General features: G+C 33.9%; 1 protein-coding gene and 1 long non-coding RNA gene across 2 annotated transcripts in view; both read right to left on the bottom strand.

Moving 5' to 3' along the window:
* LOC138126098 (uncharacterized) overlaps positions 1–24,701 on the bottom strand; it is a 404,235-nt gene that overhangs the window by 310,410 nt on the left and 69,124 nt on the right. The gene's annotated exons all lie outside the window — the stretch shown is intronic.
* On the bottom strand, positions 11,918–12,901 carry LOC138127121 (uncharacterized). The gene is made up of 2 exons (XR_011158105.1): positions 12,659–12,901; positions 11,918–12,600 (listed from the first exon to the last, which is right to left on the bottom strand). It is a non-coding gene; the product is annotated as an uncharacterized lncRNA (long non-coding RNA).

The following is a 24,701-nucleotide window of genomic DNA, read 5'->3' as shown; positions in this document are numbered from 1 at the left end:
ACGAAATCAATTCAATACACGATACCCTAATGTGTTATTCAAACGTTAGCTTCCATCTCTACAATAGAATATTCGTTACATTAAAGGTTTTACCTACAATTGCGTGGTCTTTTTATTATTTATTATTTTATGCGTATTAGAAAACGAATCGTGATTTCGTCGTTAATGGTTACATTCTGTCAATCCATGAGTGGGATACTGTTCAAGAAATTATCACCAAAGACTATTATATATTTGAAACTGGAAACGAGCAACTCCAGTATAGAGAATTAAATTTCAGTATATCATTTTCTAAGAGATTAGACTAATGCATAATTCCCAACATTTTGGGCTTTGAATTTCATTCAATTTCACCGGCATACTTAATTAAAGAGGTAATTTCAAACTGTTTCCAACATTTAATGTCAGGTCTGCTACAGGAAACTCAGTATGAGGTGTTAATTACGCCTTTTACATATTACTATAATGACGCTAGTTAATTCTCCAGCTAAGTTGCGATAATTAAGTTTTAGTCCGTTTTTAATTTGTAGGTACGCATTCACAATATTGTTGAAATACTTAACATTTTTTTACACGCGCTAATAAATGTGTTGCAAGCTGAATAATAGGTAATTAGGTATCAGTTGTTATAATCGGACTGGTGCGGTGCCAAAATGGTTTCCGAAAATTTTTCCAAGATCGTAAGAGTTATTTACATTAGAGTACGGGAGGTGAATTTTCCGGCACGACAACTAATTTCGGGCACGATGGCGAAGCCGAGTGCCTGACTAGTTGGAGGGCCGGAACATACCTCTCGTACGACATTTGTATTAGACTTTTCGGCTAACCAAAATATCGAGTGTTCAATTGAATTGTTCATCAAGTAGCCTTCGAATTGTGAAGTATGTCTTAGAAGAGCAATGAGAAAAGTTAAGCTAGGACCACGTTAAAAAGTGACATTTTTGACTAAATTTATTTTATACGTAATGTGAGTGCCAGTTTATCAAAAAGGTTTATATGAGAGCAGGACATATCTCTGGCTCTGGGAACATTGAATACAAAACCTCTTAATTTGGCGAAAGTCGCAGCGATGTGTAATCTGTAAAATTTTAGGTTAGATGTGTTTTTATGTTGAAAGCATTAAATATACACTAAGATATTATTGCCTACGTTGTGGATAAGCCAATTGCAAATATGTAATCTTCTTGGATAATCTGCTGGCTTCAGTTCCTGCACTGCTGCACTTTAGAGATAAAGATGTAAATTCTTGTGTAACATTGTGTCCGTTGTTCCAACAGAGAGACTAATTTGGTGACTCAATTGGTGGAAAGATATTTTTGGTGCATTTTCCATTATTATTAACAACAATTTCGTCTGTACGTTTTAGAACTGCTCCACTGCCTGGTTTTCGCAAGACACTACCATTTCCACGAAACAAATTTACACTCGTCATGCCTGTGGCAGTCGTGCTGCAAATCTGACTCGTGTCTTTTAAATTAAGTTTTATAAAACTCATGTTTTAATATTGTGGAAAGAAGCACTGGTTGCTGATGAGTGCCTTATTTTCGAATAGCATGAGTGAAAAGCTGAAAGAAATTCACAGAATCTAATTCATATGCACATGGGAGATTCTTTAAGAAAATCGCATGCCAACACCAGGTAATTACTAGAAAAGATGTTTTTATCTTAAATCTTCAAGTTTTCATGATAACACTGATTAAAGAAAATCTTTTGGCCAATGATACAAAATACATGATACAAAAAAAAGATAAAAACAGTTCCGTAAATATTTGTTGCTTCCATGACGATTGCGTCAAATGCAGGTTTTCTGTTGGATGTTTACTGCAGACGCGGAATTTCTAGATACCAGCTGTGAGCAATTGACAATTTTCTCGTTATGTAAATTATGAGAAAATGCGTCTTTCCATAGTAATTAATTATTGAAAAAAAGTTACATTAATACCACCTATCTTTGCAAAAATAAAATGTGTGTATTTGCCAAAAGTTTTGAGAAATTTAAATAAAAAGTGGAACAATAATTCTTAGATTTGAGACATCAACAAAACTAATCAGTGTCTATTAGTAATAAAAAAACAGAATGTGTCGTAAAGACGCACGATAGAAGTGAAACTTTTGTATTACAGGGAAACATTGTAATTATTCATCAATCACTTTTAAATAGCATATTCACAACAAAGTTGTATATTTTAATGAAGAAAATAAATTATAAACAACGATAACACTAAACAATATCGAAATGCGTAACTCATTGTTCATTTTTAAGCCTCCAAATCAAAGAGAGGACATTATCGATAAATGCCATGAGTGTGACAAAGACAGAGACACTGCTCCCACTCGACCCAATAGTGTTTACCCCCACCACTTTTCGTCACACAAAAAGGTTGTCGATCAGAATTTCAAGACCCTCCCATAAATAGTTTCACTTCAATAAACTCCTGGACAAAATTAACGCACCACTTTATTAAACTTACAAAATTACAATATTGAAATTAATATTATAATTAGAATTACATGACAGCTTATAAATTAGGTTTATGTAAGCGTTTGTAAAGAAATCAGCGTAACACGGCCTTATTTTAAATGATTTGTGATTTTAAAACTTTTTTGGTTAGAATCATGTCAAAAAAGATGAAATGAAAACGATAGAATTAATGGAGTAGATACGATGTTAATACCGTGTGTGCCCTCCTCTGCTCCTAATTGTTGCATTTATGCGTCTTGGCATGCTGGAAATTAGATGTGCAATCATTTCCTGGGAGGGGTCTTCTCCAATTCGTCAATTACTGTATCCACTTGTTGATTGTGATTGAAGGGTGGAGGTGTACGACTTCGGACCTTCTTTTTAAGAGCGTCCCATAGATGAGATATGGGATTTAAATTGGGACAATTTGGTGGCCATTCCATCAACAGCATTCAAGTAGTCGATAACTTGTCTAACCACATGCGGGCGGGCATTATCTTGCATTAAACAAAAATTGGGTTGCACAAAAGCAGCGAATGGCATTACATTACATGTTCAACTACGATATTTTCTGTAATAATAGCACAAAAGAGTGAGAATAAATTGAAAATAATTCGACAGATTTTCGAAAACTTGTTGCCAGGCAATAGACACAAGAGCCCGGAGGGCTCGAGTGGCTATTGCCATCTGGCAACAAGTTTGAGAAAGAATCTGGAGAATTATTTTCAATTTTTCTCACTCTCGAGGGGTATTCGTAGGATTATTTTTTCATGAGTACAAAATCAAAAATACAAAAAAATAGTAATTATACACCAAGGTGGAGAGAAGAGAAGCGAAGCTTCGAGGGGAATAAAGAAGCGAGGCTTAAAATTGTCTTCTCTACCGTGGTGTATATACTTATTATTTTTTTCACTACTAAATACGTTAAAACCCTTTCTAATAATAATTATTAATTAAATTATTTTGTCCGATGCGACGATCCGAGTTCTCATTTTTCAACGGTTGCTATGAAAATTGAAAATCGTCTGTCTACGTTAACCAATGAAATCAAAGAAAATCTTTCGTTGTTTGGTGACGGCTGTTCATTATTAACCACTGGTTAATAATGAAAAATTATTAACTAGTAGGAGAGAAATTCTACTTCTGGGTTCAGTTCGAGAGTCAATAATGACGCCTTCTAAGACTAGTAGTGAAAAAAAAAATCGTACTGAATCGTTTTTCATTCATGTTCAACAATTGATGACACTTACTGTCAAATTGAAAAATACGTTGTAACTAAAGAGAAATTAAAACAAAATACGAACTATAATTATTCTCACTTGGATAATGTACTTAGATTATTCTCACTATAATAATGATACAATAGATCAGTTCCACCAAGTAGGCAATATGGCCGCCGATCAGCTGTTTGGTGGGTAAACAAACAGCGCCATCGTATGCTATTCAACAGTGTTTGTAGTTCATTTAGTGTTTATCAGGTTTATTTATAGTGTTTGTCAGGTTTGTTTATAGTGTTTTTAAGAAGACAACCGTGAGGTTATCAAAAATAAGTAAAATAATATGGAAAAAAAACAAAAGTGTTTTTTACTTAAATCTAACACTAAATAGTTTCTAAATATAACATATGCACTTCTAGCCACCACCTATCTAATTAAACTTGGAAAAAACCACAAAACACTTCTCGACTATACACGTGAGTAACGCTGAGAACGCTTTGTTTACCCACCAAACAGCTGACGACGAATATTGGTGGTGGGGATATGGAAGTCAGCTATTGGACAGATTTGAACATGTGATCAAAAATGCTGATGAACATGATTTATATTGACAAATCACAACTCCGAATTGTTTGAATAGCAACCAATCACAATTTAATTAAGCGGAAATTTTCCCTAGGGAAATTTTCCGATATAATTGATCTAGGGAAAAAAATTTTCGGGCGATTCTCTTCCGAATATACCTCGGGACAGATATAAACTAGACAAAAATGAATAGGGAATTCCACAATTTTTCTTGGTAAGCAAAACCATTGCCCCAATCCTCCCACGTATTCTTAAACACTAGATAAGTTTAAAATGTTACAGGTACTTAAAACATTACATTTAATGCGTATATATTTATATTTCTTACACATTTCATTACAAATTTTAAACTGTATTTATAAAAAATTCAAAAATGGAAAAATTCCCTATTCATTTTTGCCTAGTTTATATCGCCAGAAATTTTTTCTTGCAGTCCAACACTCATGTTTATCGCTCAAAATTACCCTCTGGCTGGCGCCCTCGTGTAATTTTCTTGCTACAAACACTCGTGTGTCAGGACTGCTCGAAAAAATTTCCGGCAATATATCTGTCCCTTGGTATATTATATATGATAATAATTCCATTTCATAGATTTCACATGTATGGGGATCAACTCTGGTGCGACCATTGAAACAAATTTCTCCCCAAAACATTACTGAGCCACCACCAAATTGTACCCTTGAAGAAACATTGCAACTTGCAAATCCCTCTCCTGCCCCTCGCCAGACATGCTCACGTCCATCAGGAGATTTGAGGCTAACCCTTGTTTCATCTGGGAATAAAACCTTCTTCCAATCGTCAACAGTTCAATGTTGATGATTTCTGGCAAAACGCAATCTTTTAATTTTGTGGTCTGTGGTGAGTACCTAATGGTTCTTTTGCCGGTTTTCTACTGTTTAAACTAGCTTCTTTTAAACGTCTTCTGATTGTTCGGGATAATATTTCAAGGCTGCGAGCAGCTGCTAGCTCATTTTTTAGCACATTATTAGTGGTTCTCCTCTTTCTCAGAGCGAATTGCCTAAGAAAACACTCATGTCTTGGTTTGGTACAGTCGCGGAATCAAAATTTCGGGCAGCATTTTTCTGTCATTTCAACAAAATCTCTGTAAACCACCTTTTACTGTCATCATGACTGACATTCAAAAATTAAACTTTTCTGTGTCGATCACGTAGTCAGTTTTTGAATTTTGGGTCTTGAGTTAATTGTAATGGGTGTAATGAAATCATCGCTTTCACCTGCTGCCTACGCGTTATTAAGCCACATCTATAACGATTTTATTATCCGTTCACTTGACATCCGCACTCTCAGGTTGACAGGCTGTTAGTAAAATTTAAAATTCCTATTATACTAACTTGGTAATTTACGTACAATAATGTTGCTACATTTGAGAAGTATATGGGTCATTTATTTATTGCTGATGTTCCTCCTTTAATTATTTTTCTTGCCCGGTCCGATTCAGATCAGAATTGAAAATTTAGATATATGTATTCGTAATACCTACCTTAAATAGCGGTAAATAAAATAATTTGAAACACCAGTGTATAACCCAACTTCTTTCATTTGACACTAGTAATTTATTTATCACTAGATTTAATGCACAGTTGCGGCCAAATAAAAGCGACCACTAAATTTTATGTCATCTTTATAAATTTTGGTAATTCAGGCTTTTAAAATGAAAGTTTCTCTGGTAACCAGATACCCATACCGGTGGCACAACATAACACTGACGGATGATGTCAATTTGAAAAATAGTTTTTTATATATTACATTCAACCAATATGGAGAAAAAAATGACACTGACAGTGAGGATGTCAGATGAACGAATAATATATTAACGTAAAGGTTGTTTTAGAGTTTACAGTTTGAAAATAACTATACTGCCCGAAATTTTAATTCCGAAGCTGTACATCGTTTTCGCCCTTGTCCTAACCTTCGTAAGTAAGATCCTGTGTCGTTAAACCGTCTGACCATGCGACTAGACTGGAATGATGTCTTCCTATCAGATCAGCAACATAACGGGTGATATTAATAAAAAACAAAACAACAATTGGGAATATGTCATGGATGCTAAAGTTTCTCATAAACCTTGTCCTTGTTCTACCGAAAAATTATCCGCCACTGCTTCTACAATTTAGTACTTTTTCATTACGTTTCCATTATCTCCATGAGTCATTTCTTTTATTTCGTTGAAAGCCTTTAAAAAGTGCTGCTTCGTCTGCTTGCTTACTGATGCTCTATTCCGTTTTGGAAATTCATTCATTTTGGCAGTGACACACAATTTAAATCCTTGCCAACTGTCTAAAATCTAACAAGAAAAAAAGTTCCACCTAGTTCGTCATTACAAAAATGAATGAATTATATATACTTTTAGGTTGAACTGATACTTTTAACTAAATACTGATACTTGTAAGTCACATTCTTTTGTTTTATCGTCCTAATCTTATTTAAATAAATATGATAAATCCATTAGGAAAATATATAAACTCCTGGACAAAATTAACGCACTACTATAATTTTTTTGTAAATTTCGAGATAATGATAAGCAACACAGTTAGTAACTGTGTTGCAACTAGGCTTTGTAGACATTCTGACATTTCAGGCCAATGCTGACAAAAAATGTTTTGTTTTAAACTTACAATTGTCAATTAAAAGCACGTTTACCAAAAATTTATTCAAAATAAGTTCAGAAAACCCTTATTACAAGTTATCTATAGCCACCAAGTTTTGTTTTTTATCAGGTGCATCTGCTACGAGTCTTTTAAACTTGTAAAATGAATCCCGCAAGAAATCTATCCATGGAAGCGGCAGTAAGAGTAGGTACCTATAGTGGAGTAACGATAGACAAAAATACGGCGTTATTTCGGAACCGGTAGCAAGAGTTCCGATTGTAATATGTAATTGATTTTTTTTTTATATCATGAATACAAAATACTAAAACCTTTATAGGTTAAAAATTGACGCTCATAGTGGGAAATACACTCACCGGCACAAAAAGCGACTCATTATGATTTCTTTAATAAATAATCTTGAAATTATATTTTTGCTTATTTTTTTTTATAATAGTTAAATTGGGATATTTTCAAAGATCGGAAGTGCTATGGTCACCATGGCAACCGAATTGTTTTGTTAAAAAAATTATTGAAAAGTTTGCGGTACTTCCATGTTGTGTTTTTGTCGGTTGTTTTACGTGTTAAAATTTTTAATTTGACAATACGAGATACTAATTCAAAATACTGTTCAAATTTTGACAATTTTTTATAACACAATATTTTTTTCTAAAAACTAACTTTTATCATTTTTCATTATAATCTTATTTCCTGTGTTTAATGTTTTGTTTGTCGGATATTCTTTGCCAAAGAATAACTTAAATAGCACCTACATGATACCAAAAATAAATTCTAGGACAATGAATTACTTAAAATTCAAAGTGAGTAGAACTCTTCAAACGATCATTGTGACGGGTATTGGTAAAAAATATACAAGAGATGCTGAAAGTAAAAATTAATTAAGAGTGTATTATAAACATTAAATATTTTCCCCGGTTTCATCCTCTTCTATGTCATTTTCATCTAAAATTGTTGATGGTGGGCAATTACAGCGGCCTATTTTTGAACACGTTGTTTTTCAGGAATGGAAAAACAAAATAATCAAGGCAAGTTGTTGGTAGGTACAGTTGGGAGTAAAAAAACGGACATCAAAATTGTGACATTTTAAAAAATTCAATATAATTCATTCTTTATTGTCAATGTGACAGTTTATGACAACTGGAACATTTGAAGAATTGATCAGACGTACCTACTACCTTTGTCAAAAATAAATTACTCCCTATATTTCGAACTTTTAGAGAAATAACGTTTTTCATGTTGTGTAACTAGAATTTTCAGAAGTAATTTTGAATGCCTAAGGTTGGTTACTATGAATTGAGGGATTAAGTTCAATTAAATATGCCGACAGAAACCAAAATTGATTGTGAAACGAAAAATCATCTATCACTTAGCGAGGCATTAGTCATTAATTTGCAACTGTGACAAGGAATTAGCCACAGCCTTACATTTTTGACATATCTTTTGTCTGCCACCAGAAACCACATAGCCCCCAACCTAACCAAATTTATGGCAACCTAGTATCGAATATCCCTAAATCCTAGAGAGTAATTTATTTTTGAAACGATTGTAGCACAGTTATTAGCTAAACTGTCACAATCAGTCTAAATAAGTTTAAATGTAGGAAGGGCGGTTTCACACTTGTGACTGTTATGTCTGTTTTTTTTTACTCTCCACTGTAAGTGCCTTGAAAGTCCGGAAACTTTTGTTGAAATTCCTCGAAAACTAGAGGTGTTGAATAGGACGATTCGCCGTTTCTGAAGTAACACTGCACAATGAAAATTTTTTGCTCTGAAGTGAACATATTGCAATAGCAATTTTAATAGTCAATAATTAATAATGACAGTTCTCCATTGTAATGACATCTGATGACATTTGAATTACATTTTTACGTGTTGCCAACTGAAGCGTATCACTCACGGACCTCTGGATTTTTTTTATTTTCGATCGCATGGTATTACTAAACACTTTTTTGTCAAAAACCATTAAAAATAATTATATATTTTCTTCAAAAAATGCTAACTATGCGACGCTAGAAGACAAACTGAACGTGTTTCTATCTGAGCCGGTCAACACCGGGCTACCGAACATCTGCCTATTGTTCTTCTTTTTCCACATACAATTAATTCCAAACAAGTTTCAATATAACAATATACTCTTCCCAAAGTCATTCTATATTGTTCTCTAGTATTTTTCTTGCGAAAATAACGATTTCTAACTGGAAAATTTCAGTTCTTATAAATAAACAATAAATTAATGAAACAAACAATGAGCGGCAATTTTTAACCTATAAAGGTTTTAATATGTTTTATTTATAACACATTAAAAAAAATTTGTTCAAATCCGAGCTCTTGCTACCGGTTCCGAAATAAAAACCTAACGTTACTCCAATACTAACAAATTTGCTAAATGAGGGAGACTCGATGCGTTGGGTGATATTCATAAAAATTAGTACATATCTAACAGTTATAAACAGATACCATATCTACATATTTATAAAACTAACACAGCATGGAAATCGTTACTAAATGTTATCATGACTAAATTTGTCTTTCTGGTATTAATGAGTGGAACGTTGTGAATGCTTTTAAGCTATTTTCTTCTGAATTTTTTACTTTATAAATGAAAATCTTTCACGACACCTCCATATGTGTGATAAAGTAAGATACTGCATAGGGAACATCGTAACACTGAATTCAAACTTAATAAGGAATAATATATTTTTGCTTTAAAATATAATATTAAACTATCTATTTGATAGGCTTCATGCGGGTGAATTTCGTTGAACGGTGAAAAAGAAAATTAATAGTCAGATTTAAAGCAGATAGAATTTTACCTAGAGGCAGCAAGGGATATCGCTATTATTCATTAATTACAACAAATACAAATAATTGGTTTTGTATTAGTTCCATATAAGGGCTTCTTCGTAAATCCCATTTCCAGTTGTCATTTTCGTTTTTCCAATTACTAGACTATAGACTACCTAAAACTGTGTATTGGAATAGTCAGTTTCAAGATCACTTTTCAGGTATGAGGCGTCAGCCGAGTGATGCAAAAGAAGCCGAATACCTGAAAACTGACAGCGCACAAATATTGAATAACGTTTTTCGTGTTCGTTTGGGCAAAGTTTTAACAAACACTAATTAATTGCAAATTTTGAGGTTATCTTTGACAGATGTTAAGTTAGGTATATAAACTGAAAAGTTTATATATTTAGTTCATGTTATGTATCTCGTGAAACGAACACGAAAACTTTTTTTTTTAGAATTTGCGTTTATAATACGTCTATAAACGTCAGTCAGTAGGAGTCGTTTATGGCTTTAAGAAGTACACTGTACTTTAATGAAATTTTTATCAATATTTCAGTGTATTACACCAATATTAATGTTCAAGCTCTACTTTTTAACATCTGTTGCAGATGTAGTGGCATCCGTTACCTTGAATTACCGATTAATACGATATTCCCTAGAATTTGAAAATTTAATTTTTTAAAAATTAAAACAAGGGTGCAAATTCTAAAAAATAACATAAAAAACTGGTTTTATAAGGGTATTGGCGCACTCGTCCCATAGAAAAGTCTCCTACGGGTCGTTTTCTACACCTGGGACTCGTGCGCCAAATCAACCCTTATAAAACTCGTTCTTTAATATACATACTATCATCGAAATTATAAACAATCTTGTGTGAAATGCGTTAGAATAGCTGGTTACATAAACAGTCAATTTATCAAGAGTTCGTATTTCCCGGTGTTTTATAGATTGGCTGTTTTCATTTTACAGTGTTATATGAATTAAAGTATTATAACGATAATAATGACAATAATGGTGTATTTTTTGCACATATTTAAAAATGAGGTGACTGTTAGTAAAAGCTTACGAGAGTTTGTGTGCATGTGTGTGATGACAAGGGTCAGGGTAGATCTATATTAGAGAGGTATGTTTCGAAATACATATCTGCTTTTTGTTTCTGGAATTCATGACATTGAGTGATTCCTTTGGATAGTTAATGTGTTCAATTATTACAGTTTGGGGTAGTTTTCGGAGGAAGTAAGAACTTCAACGTCAAAAGCTAAAATACAGGCTGTCTCAGCTAAGACTTTCGAGCCTAATAACTCAGTTATTTACCAGCGGATTTTTGTGAAATTTAAAATGCAGATATTTTAGACGGTGAAGAATAAAATCCCATTAATGCAATCACCCAAGTCTTAAAAACGTAATTTTTACATGTCTTTTTAAAATGTTGCATCAATTAAAATTTACATAAAAAAATGCTGTAGGGAAAAACTCGTCCTTGAAAGACATCTGGTTTGCAAGAAAAAAGCAAAAAACTGTGTTAAACGTGGCTGCAAATGCAAAAACGTAGGCGCGTATGAAACAAACGCGAAATTTTGCAGAATTTTGGTCATCCCTTTTCGCAGAAGCGCAGGTGACATATTTGACGTTTATCTTACTAACCTTACAAACACTTACAAAGTTGAAGACAATATTTGGACGTAATTTATTATACTGGATGCTTTAATTCTTCCATAAAGGACTAATTCAAATAAATTCACAACTCTCTTAACCTTATACAGGGTCTCTATAAATGATTGTCGGGTCCAGCCAGCCATGGAAAGTTGTCAAATTTTGAATGTGCCGCTTTGTTCGGCAATTAATGAATGTCACATTTTCAGGTTAGCTTGTTGGCTTTTAACCAGAGACAAGTTTCAACTGTGCTTTACTCTTTCTAACATTAATGTACGAGTATTTAATATTTAATATCAACACCAACAGGGGAACAATTATTGCCCCCATCGTACCGCCACACACTGTACAGGAATTGGTATGAGAACAAATCCAAACAGATAAATATTGATAACACCTTGTCCTCGTATACCACAATACAATACTTGATACTGCCTTTTTGTCTGCTTTAGTGCTTTCACATTTCTTGTTTTATGCTAGTGGTAAATACGACCTAGACTGAATTGTCGAATATGGTATTGACTCCCATTTTTTCTTCCAATATAAATAACAGTGTTTTTCATAATCATAACAAATAAGTCTTACTGGTTTTTCAATAAAATCAAATGTATTCAACAACATAATTTACAACACTAAATAACGATAACAAATAGGTATTTTTTTATAAAATAGATTGAGAATGTCCCCCATTAACTTCTAAACACTTGACAATTCTTCATTTATTTTCAAAAATATTTTGCAGCATTTCTTAGTTAAGCGTATAGCAACACTGCTATCCACAGTTCCACACACCAATTTTCAAAACATGTAAAGGAGTCTCTACAAATTGGTGTGGATTCTCAGCACTCCAAATTATGAAATTGAGGTGATTTTCAAACTGAACACAACTTTGATAATCTGCAGGTTGGAGTTCTTGTACAACACTAATTTTATAAAGATGCAGTTGTAGCCTATTTTTAATGATTTTGTGACAAGTGCATCGTGGTACACCAGATTGTTGAGATAAACAGGCTATGGATATCTGTAGTCTTTTCCACCATTTCTTTCAAATCCTTGAGTATTTCATCAGATACTGGTGCTCGTCCTAATGATTTACCCCTGCTAATTGTTCTGATTGTTAAAAATCTGTTCACAATGTTGTTCAGATATTTTGATGGAATTCATTTTTACAAACAGATAATTCCCCATTGTTAAACCTTCCATTTCGAAAGTAAAAAACAACAATGAACGTGTTCTGTTCAACAGAATAAACCATTGTAAAGAAAATAAAGCTAAAATTAAACATAAAACATTAAAGCATAACCTCACAAATTTTGCCAGTGTATTTACCTCTAAAAGCGGACGTACTTGCAATTTTTATTGAAAAATACTGATTTTTGATGTATATTAACTGTGATTAACTGCGATAAAACGAATATAAGGAACCAAAACTCGACTGACAAGCGCAAACGAAACGTCAGTCACTAATGTCAGAAGTGACCGTGAAAACGAACTAGAATTTGGCATCGGTTTCAAAAAAGCGGAACAGTAAAATTTTTTTCCAAGGCTGGCTTGACCAGACAATCATTTATAGAGACCCTATATTTTGTAAAGCTTACATTTGGATAGTGTTCCACGAGAAAACGAACTATGTCATTGAAGTTCTTACGACACTCTCCATAGGCAAAATTTTTTTCCTTTGTGATGAACCAAGTGGGTAATTCAAAAATCCCACCAAGCGGCCATCTCATTTTTTTTTCTACCAACATACGCAATGAAAATAAAACCCGCGAAATTCAAAAATGGCCAAGAGCGCGTGATCGTACCTCGTTAATTTCCCTACGTTGTGTTTTTTTTTTTAATACAAATTAAACATTACCAGATTCGTTCCAACAGGGTTTGTGAACCACACAGAAGAGTGCAAATTAAACGACACAATCATTTTAACCAGCTATTTATTCAAAGTTATGATTTTTGTTAACGCCGGGATGAATGAATAATAAAACGTCTCGTGAGAGGGCACTCAAATCTCCCCAAATGTGAGAAGACTACTCATTTAGAACTCTAGGAAAGTGGTGAGCTCTGGCCATTCCCCTAGACCCCCGAATGAGGCTCCGCTAAAAACCTCTCCTGAAAATACGAACAAATCCGAAGTGACGACGTGAACGGGACAGTTATTGTAAATTGAGCAAACCTGATTTTATAAACAACACAATTCAAAATTCAGAAAAAGCAGAAGGGTTATGTACATTACAAACAAAACGGTTACTTCGGACCGTTCGAGCGAGAGCGAGCACTAGACGAGAACTTTAGCATGTTTTCTTTTTTTCAAGTTAATTTACAATGTGCGGCAGATACGCTATAGAAGGAGCGAGTGGCTTTGTGTGGTCCGGTGGTCTGTGACACCTATCCTTTGATTAAGGGAGAGTCCTAACTGCTTTACGTTAAGGCAACAAATTGAGGTACTCTAAGTTCATCGGTTGAAGTGAACATGACTTTTACAAAGCAAAAGAAAAACAAAACGCGCTTGTCAGGCTACACAGACTCAGGGAAAATAGACATGATCACGTTTCCGGAAGTGTGCCATGGAGCTCGAGTATAACCCAGCATTCAACAAGTCCTGCCAAGCGTTAGGTTTTTGGGTCTCCCTTGGGGTGCAAAATTTATGAGAGCCACGAGGTCGTGTTCAACGCTTGGAGGTTAGAGGAAAACAAACCCCTCAAACAGAGAGAGACCCTCGCGGTAAGGTCAAGAATTTACATCTACAGCAAACTGGAAAAAGCAAACAAAAAGGAAACGCGACAAATATTTGTTGACAGAGCTATCTAAGAACACTTTCAAATTGGGATGGAAAAGTGGTAACAACCATTTACACATACATAAAAATAAAAACATAGTCCGGTCGACCCTAGCATATTAGAGCCGGTTCATCGACAAGGGGGGGCGCCCTGAATAATATGGAGGGCACCCCGGGACTAAATGTAGTAGATCCCTAGCTAAGGAAAAACCCACGGAGACACCTGAAATATAAAACATTTGGTTGCTACCGGGATGGAAAGTGGAAACTTTGCAATTTTGATTAAAGTGTTGAACAATAAGTAGGTAAGTACTTATCACACCAAAAGCGTCACTCGGAATAATTAAAAGGGGATCAAAAATTAGGGAGTGCGCTTAAAAAGTGAAAGCCACAGACCCACGCTAAAACTTGGTGCCCTTTTTCTTTTAGGAACGTTAGTGAATTGTTACATCTGAGTTTACAAAAAAACGTGAGCGGTACGATTTTATAAAATTTGCAAAGCTAGAACCAAGCTGCCTTACGCTCCTTCGCAAGCTTATAAATGTTAAAAGCGTAATACATGGGGATGGTTGAGATAATTGTGGATTTTGTAAAACATGATGGAAACCCACGTGCGAACCATTTGTTAAACTACATTTCGCGCGAAGCAGAATTAATTTTAGTACCCTAAAGACATACCTAGTTCAAAAACAGAAGCTGGACAGCGACATTTAGCACAGTGCAATAAAAAAACAATTAAAATCGCACAATTAGAACACAGAAAAATACACGGTACTTCTGTACTACTCTGCGGTCAAGACAAAAGTGTCTCAAAAAAAACATGGCCGTTCATCCCCTGTCGACTGTCACCCCCGCCCCCAAGCGGTCGCCGACGGTACCGACAACCGTACTTCTATAGTTTTTATTGGCGGTTAGTTTGAATTCAAAAGCGGGTATCTCACCTTTTTCAACAATATTGAAATTTCTGCCGCTGTAGTCTATTTTTAGAGTATTTTCAATAAATTTTCACAATTTGACGTTTCTAATAAAGCGCGCCCAATTTTGACAGACTTTAAAGGGAGTGCTATAAAGCAAACAAGTGCGACAAAATGGGTTATAAAACGAGTGTAATACAATATTTTTTCTATTTTGCCCCTATTTTAAATTTAAAAAAAGTTCAAAACACAATGCTAGGAAAATTATATTTGACAAATATAAAGGTAACTAAACGAACAATTGCAAGTTTTTAATTTAAAGTGTCGTGAAGTGCAGTGATCAGTGATCACGTAGCAACTACTCACTATGAATCGCTACCAACATTAAAAATTGAAGTAAATGTTCCTGAAACCGGTATCCAAAAGAGCTCCTTTTCGAAACCCGTTTGAGTGTTATACTGACTGTCTTAAAGGTGCAAAATAGAAAAAGGAATTTTTTGTGAAACTGTTTTGGGTTTTTTTTTATAAGTATTACGTTGGTATTGCTTCAATAGCACGCTGGCCGGCTTCCGGCATCTCTAGCGAGCTCCTGTTAACAATTAAAACTTTCGACATTTGACATAAATTTCACAGAAATACCACCAAAACTCAAGCAACACAAAAGTCCCTGCATTATTTTATAATTAGATTTTTGAGTTTTTATCAAATTAATGCGACCAAAGTAGAAAAAAAAGTTATATTACACTCGTTTTATAAGACGCTCTGTGACACTCGTTCAATTGGAGGACTCCTCACTGCGTTCGTCGTGCCCCAACCAACTCGCAAGCGAGTCAAGCGTCATAAAACTGGTATAATAATATACAGGGTTATTATAAATGATTGTAGTCGAAGCAGGCCATGCCAATGTTATGACTTTTTGCCGCTTTCATGTGAACTGTTAATTTTTGTCGCTGTCACTGTCATTTTTTAGGTGAAAAGTACAGTGATGAGAATTTTATTTATGTTTTTTAAATTAACGAATGTATCCAAAAACATTGAGTTATGTTACAACTAATTCTAATAATATCGAGTTGTTTTGCACCCAGTTTAACTCCTGCGTGTGAACGGTGTGTACTCACTTATTCACATCATTTTGATGTTACTTGGACTACAATTATTTTTATGTTTCACTGAATCATTATTTGTTTTTTATACCTTGACAACGAGATATATTAAGCAGGCTATAATGCCCTAGGGCGTATAAATCATAATGCCCGCTTATTACGCCCGCTCAAACAAGTCGTCATAGATACAAGCCACCGCAAACTAGGAAATTTAGCAAAATCAAGTTCACAATTTATAAATTTTTTAAATGTTCACAAATTCAAATGCAGTGGAACATAAAACGTTGTATGCACCACGGGCATTAATCGATGTTTATGCTCTCGGGCAACTTAAAAACTCTCGGGCCTGGCGGCCCTCGACCTTTTAAACTGATTGCCCTCGAACATAAACATCTCCATAATGCCCTTGATACATAAATAACTATTATTCTATTTTAGTTAATCATAATCGTCTTTATACGCCCCCAAATGAGGGCATAAATTGGCCTTTATGGCACAGATTTGTCAAAAATCTGCCAAGCAACGGTTGGTTTAATTATTCAAACAATGGTATCAAACATTATTTTATTAAAGAAAATCATACATTATATACGCAGTAACCCTAACAACATCAAAATAGCTAACTAAATTTGCATGGACACAACTTTTAGTTGATTTCCTTTAAGGAAAACGAAATATTTGTTTGAATCTTTTAGAAATTATAAAATACAATAAAACGTTGTATGTACCACGGACATAATTCTCGATTATGGCCCTCAGGAATTTAAAAGCCCTCGTTCCTCGGGCTTTAAGCATTCCGTCGTGCCATAATCTCCTGATTGTGCCCTTAATACATAAATAACTAATAATAACCCTGTTCTTTGTCCAAGCTGTAATCAAAGGAAGCACTTAAAAAAAATCAAAAAAAATTCTTGTGAAAAACAATATTAAAAAAATTCTACTAAGAATTATAGGTAGGTAACTGAGGACCTAAATCAGGGAAAATGAACCATCAACGTGTTCACCGATTTTATGGTCAGATGGCAAGCCTTAATATGTCAGCTGGAGTTGGGTTTGAGAGGTTGACATTGCTCCACGTAATTATCTATTTACTCGTTATATTTAGTAGCAATATCCGTAATGACAAAGTTCAGCCTTGATGCAGTTAATTGCCTGATGAATTTTGGGTTTGAATAGTTTTATTAATTTAGTGAAATTTACATACCGAGTGGCAACTATACTTTATCTTGGTGAGTGGTCTTTGGGAAATTTTCAGCCATCAAGTGGAATTTAGGGATTTTTGATATTCCCCATGGAAAAGTGTGTTGGTAGTTGTTAAAAAATATTCAAATATTACAATAATGTACTTACAGAGACTCCGCAAAGTGTTTTTATTTATTATTTTCCAGGTTAAATTGCTCATAATTCACATGCACCGAGACATAACCTCAAACGTGTCAACTTCACATTGTATCGTTTTCTAAAATTTTGAGAATTTCGAAATTCTTAGACCAGCCACACTTTCCGGTCAAATTAGGTGCAGTTTATGGTTTAAGAATCCGATTAATTTCTCAAATCCAAACTTCTTTGCAATATTGCCCGGCATGAGCATAATGTTAGAATTGACCGACGACGGACCCCGGTAGTTTTCAGAGCGGGACCGGCTAAATTTAAGAATCAGTGTGTACGGCTTATATTGAGCGATCAAATTAATTTGTAATCGAGTCATCCATGAATTTGAATTTGAATTTGCGATTGATATGTGGAGATCTAACCTGTGTTTCAAGCTCTGTTTATTGGAACGTGGAGTTCAAGTAACGACATACGATTTCGGATTCATGGATAACTTACAAAATAATTAATTTGATCGCTCTTTATATTTACATTTCGCGACATAAGAGTTCGAGATTTGGACATGAATGCTTGACGATGATTCTGAATCTGAATGACAATTAATAGTTGTTTTACACCTCACAAACATTTTGTGGAAAAAGTAAAATTTACAAAGCTACAAAGGGTTGCTTACTCGCATTGACCACTCACCAAGGTAAAGAATAGTGTATACCAAACCTGACCATAGGGATTTTACATGAAAAATAGTTTTTGCATTATTTCTGGTATTAATTAAGAAGTTAATTAAATTTAACATTTCTAAAATGGTCAAGCTATTAGAAATATTTTTATTCACAATAATAATAACAAAATAAACAAAAACAAACTAAATGTAAAGTTAAAAAATAAACAAAATACTAGTTGGTTATAATACTTGAGTAATTCTCCAGTGTGGTTTAAGCCGTAACCCAACCGATGATAAAATGCATTTTCACATTCTTAAGTTGTTTTTGCGTAAAATGTCTGAGCATCAATATTTGGGTGGCGTGTTTTATAAATTTTGTTTTTAAATTAGGCCCAGAAAAAGAAGTCATATGGTGCAAGCTCAGGAGATCCGGCCGGCCAGTTTATGGAACCACCTCGACCAATCCAGCGATTTACAAAGGCTTGGTTTAAATGGGTTCTAACATTTACACCAAAATACACAGGACAGCCGTCTTGCTAGAACCAAACCTCTTGATCTTCATGTACAACTTCTTCAATTGCAGGACCGACCTCATTTATGAAAATGTCTAAATATGTTTGTAAATTTTAATCTCCTGCTATCCCAAATGGCCCAATTATTTGATTATTAAAAATACCAGCTCAAACATTAATTTTCTGAGGGTATTGCGTTCTTGTAGTTAAATCAATCCGCGGATTTTCTGAAGACAAATATCTAGTGTTCTGGGTGTTTGGCTCATTATTTAACGTAAATGTGCATTTGTTGGTAAAATAAATAGAAGACAAAAAGTTTTCGTCTTGGTTTGTCCTTTTCTGCATTTCTTAGCAAAAATTAATTCTACTTCCTACGCTACGTCAAAAATTTCCTGATGGCATTGTACAGGGTCATTATCATTATAAATGATTGTTCCATCGCAGTCGGCGTTGAAAACCCACACAAATTTTGGTTGTGCCGCCAGCCTGGTACCACCGGTAGCGCCACCTATCGGCGATACTAGTCTCACTCATGTTATGAGGCTTGCGGCACATTCAACTAAATACGTCACCAACGCCTACTGCGATCATTTATAATGAGTAATGACCCTGTAGTTTGTACGGATGATAATTATAGCTGTCAATATGACATTCAACAAATATATTTCATAGCAACTTATATACGGGGTGTCCCCAAAAAAGAAGACGAGTCCATAACTCCGTTATTTATCGGAAGATTTTAATTATCTGTATACCAAATTAAATGATTGTTAGTAGGCTACAAAATGGCCTAATAAATTCAAGTATAGCCCCATGGACTTCAAGGGTAAACTGTCAAAAAAAAAAATTTCAAATGGGATTACATATTTTTTTTTAGTAATTCTGATAGAGATTTTTATTCTGAAAATAACAGTGTATCACAAGTATACACTTAAATACCAAAAATTCACAAAAAACAATGTAAAAAACGCTACTATCGTCTATGTTCCATTTTGCGCTAAACATTGGGGGCATATCTGCGCAATCCCACATATTATTATTTGTCATTTGTTTTTCTAGCTACCTTAATTTGGTTATTACATTGTAACGCAATGCATTTTGATAGCTTTTCGCTTGGTGCTCGTCATTTGTTTCAAAAGTTAGTGTTATTTTTTTTTTATGTCAAGTTATACTTGTGATACATTGTTGTTTTTAGAATTAAAATCTCTATCAGAATTACTAAAAAAAAGTATGTAATCCCATTTGAAAAAAAATATTTTGACGAAGCCCTTGGAACTATACGTCAATCTATTAAGCCGTTTTGTAGCCTATTAAAAACCATTTAATTTGGTGTATATATAATTAAAATCCTCCGATAAATAAGGGAGTTATGGACTCGTCTTTTTTTTTTGGGACACTCTGTATATGTATTTTTAATATGTGTAATTTTAAATCTGCCTATGGCCAGATTTGATGGCCAATACCTGTCATATAAAGCGTTTTTTTTTTTTAATTTGGCGTCGCATTAGGCGTTGGAGAATCGATTGAGATCGCACCACTCGTGTAAAAGCGTAAGATTTAAACAGCTGATCCATGATCCGTAACCTGTATACTGTGTTCACAATCTACAGTTCAACGCCTACTTCGACGCCAAATTTAAAAAAACACCCGGTATGTAGTCTGTCTCAATTCTAAATTTCCACCACCTGTTGAATTATGTTGGCAAAATGAAAATATTTCTAAACTGGGGATTGTTATAACATAACCAAAGTTGGCCATATAATTATAATAATAATAATAATAATAATAATAATAATAATAATAATAATAGCTTTTATTAACCTAAGAACAAAACTGTCCACAAAGGGTAACAAATAATAAATAATGTATATGTATATTCATAGGCATATACATAAATAACAATAAAAGAGAAAAGAAAAGGTAAAAAAAACAACCTAGAAAATAATATAATAGAGAAAAATTATTTTATAAACATGATTCGAAAACAACGTAATTTATAATGGGCCCTATGATTTCCCATTCGTTAAGCCTTTCATTAGCTAAATAATTGATTAGACAAAGTGAGAGTATATGCCAAGCACTATGTTAGACAGAGACAAAACAATTTAACGACGTTCTTTAACTTTAATGAAAGGGAAATCATACGGCCCTTTGACACTAAAATGAAAAATGCTTTAGTAAAATGGTTTGAAGAGATAAAAAGGTTAGCACGTTTTTTTCTTTATTCTAAAATCTTGAGTTGAAAAAACGGAAATTGAACGACACGGAGAATGATAACCTCACAAATACAAGATGATGAATTTCTCAGCAAACAGTGTTGCCGGTTGTATTTCTAACGTAGAATGCAGTGTTGGTGGAAATTTACAATTGACACAGACTATAGTCGTTTCAATGACATACGTGCTGCCAATATGACAGTATGTTGGCATCACTTGCCGTTTCAGTTTAGTAATTTTGAATTTCTTAATTTAGCAATTTACTTTGACGTGACAAATTTACAAATTCAAATTATTATTATCTATCATTTCCGACAAATCAAAGAAAATATGTAGTCTGATTCGGATTCCGAAGATGAGTTTTATTGTTTGCTGTTGATGTTTCACGAAATTTGCTTATACTCTGAATACTGGTTATGAATTTGTGTGTACAATCTGCTACAACATATTATTAAAAATGACACTAACAGCACGAATGTCGTTGAAAACAACTATAAATTTTATTGGGTGAGTCAAAATGATTGTGGATAAGTTTGGCAACTATGTACAATTCCGGACACGGAATCTTGGTCACAACTGACATTTAACTGACAAATATGTGTTAACTGGCCTTTATTGAATATAACCCAACTTTCCCATTTCCCTGCTTTTTTGATGTCACAAGAAAGCTTCAGGCTTTAGGACCCTGGGTTTTGTTTTGCGCATTCACAAGGAATTCTGTAATGTCGAGACCTTGAAGCTTCTGTATAGCACCTATGTGAGATCCCGGCTCGAGTGTGCTTCCCTTGTATGGTCGCCGATATACGATGTTTATTTTTCTCTTCTGGAGCGAGTGCAAGGCAGTTTCCTGAAGAATACAATTTTTACGTTGAATGGTGCATATCCCCCTCGTGGGTTTCCCCAAGGTCTTCTGCTCGGTGAAGTTGGTCTGCAGTCTCTGCTCGAGAGATGCATGGAACAGTCGGTGATCTTTTTGTTCAAATTATTCAGAGGGCTGCAGGAATGTACTCTCGTTCTGGAGCAGATCAGTTTGAGGGTTAGCCGCACGGGTTCTCGAGTAAGGAGTGTTTTCTACATCGGTCAATGCCACACGGATATAGGGCTCAGGTCACCTCTTACTCGAATGTTGAGTAATTATTATCAGAGCGTCGAAACCCACATCGATATATTTTGTTGCAGCATATCGCAGATCAAAAAATGCTTTTCCAGCTTATGAACCAGGGTGATCCTACTCAAATGAGTGCTCGGTTGTTGTAGCCTGTATGTAATGGTTCTTGCGTTGTGATTGTGTTTTGTGCATCGTTCTCTTTTTGGCACGGCTTGTAATTGACCATCTAGCTTGTTAGCCTTCAAATAAAATAGATAATAATAGATCTCTAAGAAATTTTTTATCAATATTTCAGTGTATTATTGTCATTTACACCAAAAAACTTCCAATATTAATGTTCAAACTCTACTTTTTAACATCTGTTGCAGATGTAGTTGCATCCGTTATTATGTACCTTGAATTACCAATTAATACAAAATTCCCTAGAATTTGAAAATTAAATTTTTTTATTTAAAAATTAAAAGGGTGCAAATTCTAAAAAATAACTTAAAAAAACTCGTTTTATAAGGGCATTGGCGCACTCGTACCATAGAAAACTCCCCTACGGGTCGTTTTCTACACCTGGGACTCGTGCGCCAATCAACCCTTATAAAACTCGTTGTTTAATATACTATTTTACATTCGTTAGTCATAAAGTAAGATTTTTTAATTAATACCTACCGTGATTTTTAAGAGCTGATCAAAATTCAAATTGTTCTGTTGAAAAATTAAGAAAACTGGAGATATCATGTTAATTTCTAACGTATTAACGACAAACTTACTGACAAACCTTCTGTTTATTACAATTTTGAAAATACTACATTTTAGGAATAAATTCCAATATTTTGTGGTAAAACAACAAGACCTAATATTTTATCGGATAAATTTTTCAATTTTAATTTTACGAGTTGAATTGGGCATTTTTATTCTGGTTAGGCCCGAGAGCTTTAGCTCGAGTAAAATTGACTAAAGTAAAAGTGAAAATTGGGAAATTTATCAGGTATAAAAAATTTATTCCAGAATATAAACTTTAAGGTTAATTATTTATTTATAATACCTACATTATTAAAAACACAATTACAAAAAACATTTTGAGAATCTGACAGGAGTAGCATGCAATTTTAATCACTTTTAACAGATGACAGACTGGTAGGACGTTTTATTCGCGATAAACATTTTTGTTTGGATGAAAGCAGGCGCTCTGATTGACTGAACACGCACGTTTGGTGTACGTGGGAATTAATCTGTTATTTGTGTAATCAAATATAATGTAAATACATATTATTATTACTATTTGGCAAGATTTTTTTCACCCCACTGTAATATTTAAGACAGTGATCACAAAAGGTTACATTTACAGACTTCTTTTGAATTATGTATTTACTTACATGAGTGTTTTGTATAAAACTTTTATTTCATCCTGTGTCAAATTTCAATACTTTACGTCATCAGTTTGAATCCGGGAAAACGCAAAAAAACGGCCGGACGCCGGTTAAGTGTTGCTATTGGAAACACAAAAGTAACAATCGCAATAACAATTATTCAGGTTTAAGAAATGTTTTATTCAAAACTACATCTAAATACAAATTAATAATTTAACTATTTCGGCCACAAAGAAGATGCACTTACTTTCTCAGACTAAAAACGTTAGTTCACAAATAAAATAATACAACCATTTAAACCAAATCTAAAAAATAGGCCAGCCAGCATAACCTCTTCCGTAATTTTCTTCACATTATTTTCTGATTTCCATTTACAAAAATGGCTGAATTGTTTTTGATACCTTTCACCAGACTTGCTAGGTATTAAGTCGGCACAGGCTTCTGCAGATTTTCTTACAATTTCTGAAGGATTTGCTTTAGAAGTATTTTGACGCACCAAATTATTTCAACAAAATCAACAAACTAAACAATTGCCAAATAGCCGTTGCTAATCATGTTCCAAAAATGTGACTAGATTTGGAGCTTTTGTTGAATTATTTTGAAATTAATTTCAATGTTTCTTTCAAACGGAATTTGAGGCAGGATGAAATAAAATACATAACGACATTCGTCCGTGATCTCTTTTTACAGTACTCGTTTCGAGTTTCAAGACTCGGCTCCTTCGTCGCCTCGTCCTTAAACGTCTAACTCGTACTGTAAACTATGAGTTCCCGGACTTATAACGTTAATTACTATTAAAACAAAATAATATTCGTGAATTAAATTATTAACTATAGGAATATTTGAAGATTTAGATTCAAGTTGTTAGAACTATTCGACAACTTTTTTTCTAATTTTTTAGTTAGAAGGAAACAAACATGTGTATACAGACTGATTCACATAATTGTCTGAACCTGACGAAATTTAAATACAGCCGGTAATACGTTTTCATTCATAACTTGATCCAAAAACATGAATTATTTTAAACTTTTTTTGTTTACTCGTAGTTTGGACATGCCGCACAAAATTCTCAACTATAAAATTTAAAAAATGGCAGTAATCGACAATATTTCTTTTTATTTAAGAAACTGACTCATCATATATCAATATCATATTGATCCTTTCGTCACTGGAGGACATTTTAATTATTAAAAATTATTTCAGAATTACCTATACAAAAAGGAACTGTAAAGTGATTGTTAATAATGCCAGGAGTGTCCAGATTTCATAGTAAATAAAGGTATCAAATTATCACTGAATAAGGTCTTACTGGGTGCGTTTAACTTTTGTTAGGGTCAGAAAGTTATGTGAATCAGTCTGTATATCTTTCGAATCAAATGTATGCAC

This window comes from Tenebrio molitor, chromosome 3 (genome assembly GCF_963966145.1).
Source record: "Tenebrio molitor chromosome 3, icTenMoli1.1, whole genome shotgun sequence".
Taxonomy (NCBI): domain Eukaryota; kingdom Metazoa; phylum Arthropoda; class Insecta; order Coleoptera; family Tenebrionidae; genus Tenebrio; species Tenebrio molitor.
Note: the sequence above shows the minus strand (reverse complement) of the source record. Positions and strands in the feature narration are given on the sequence as shown.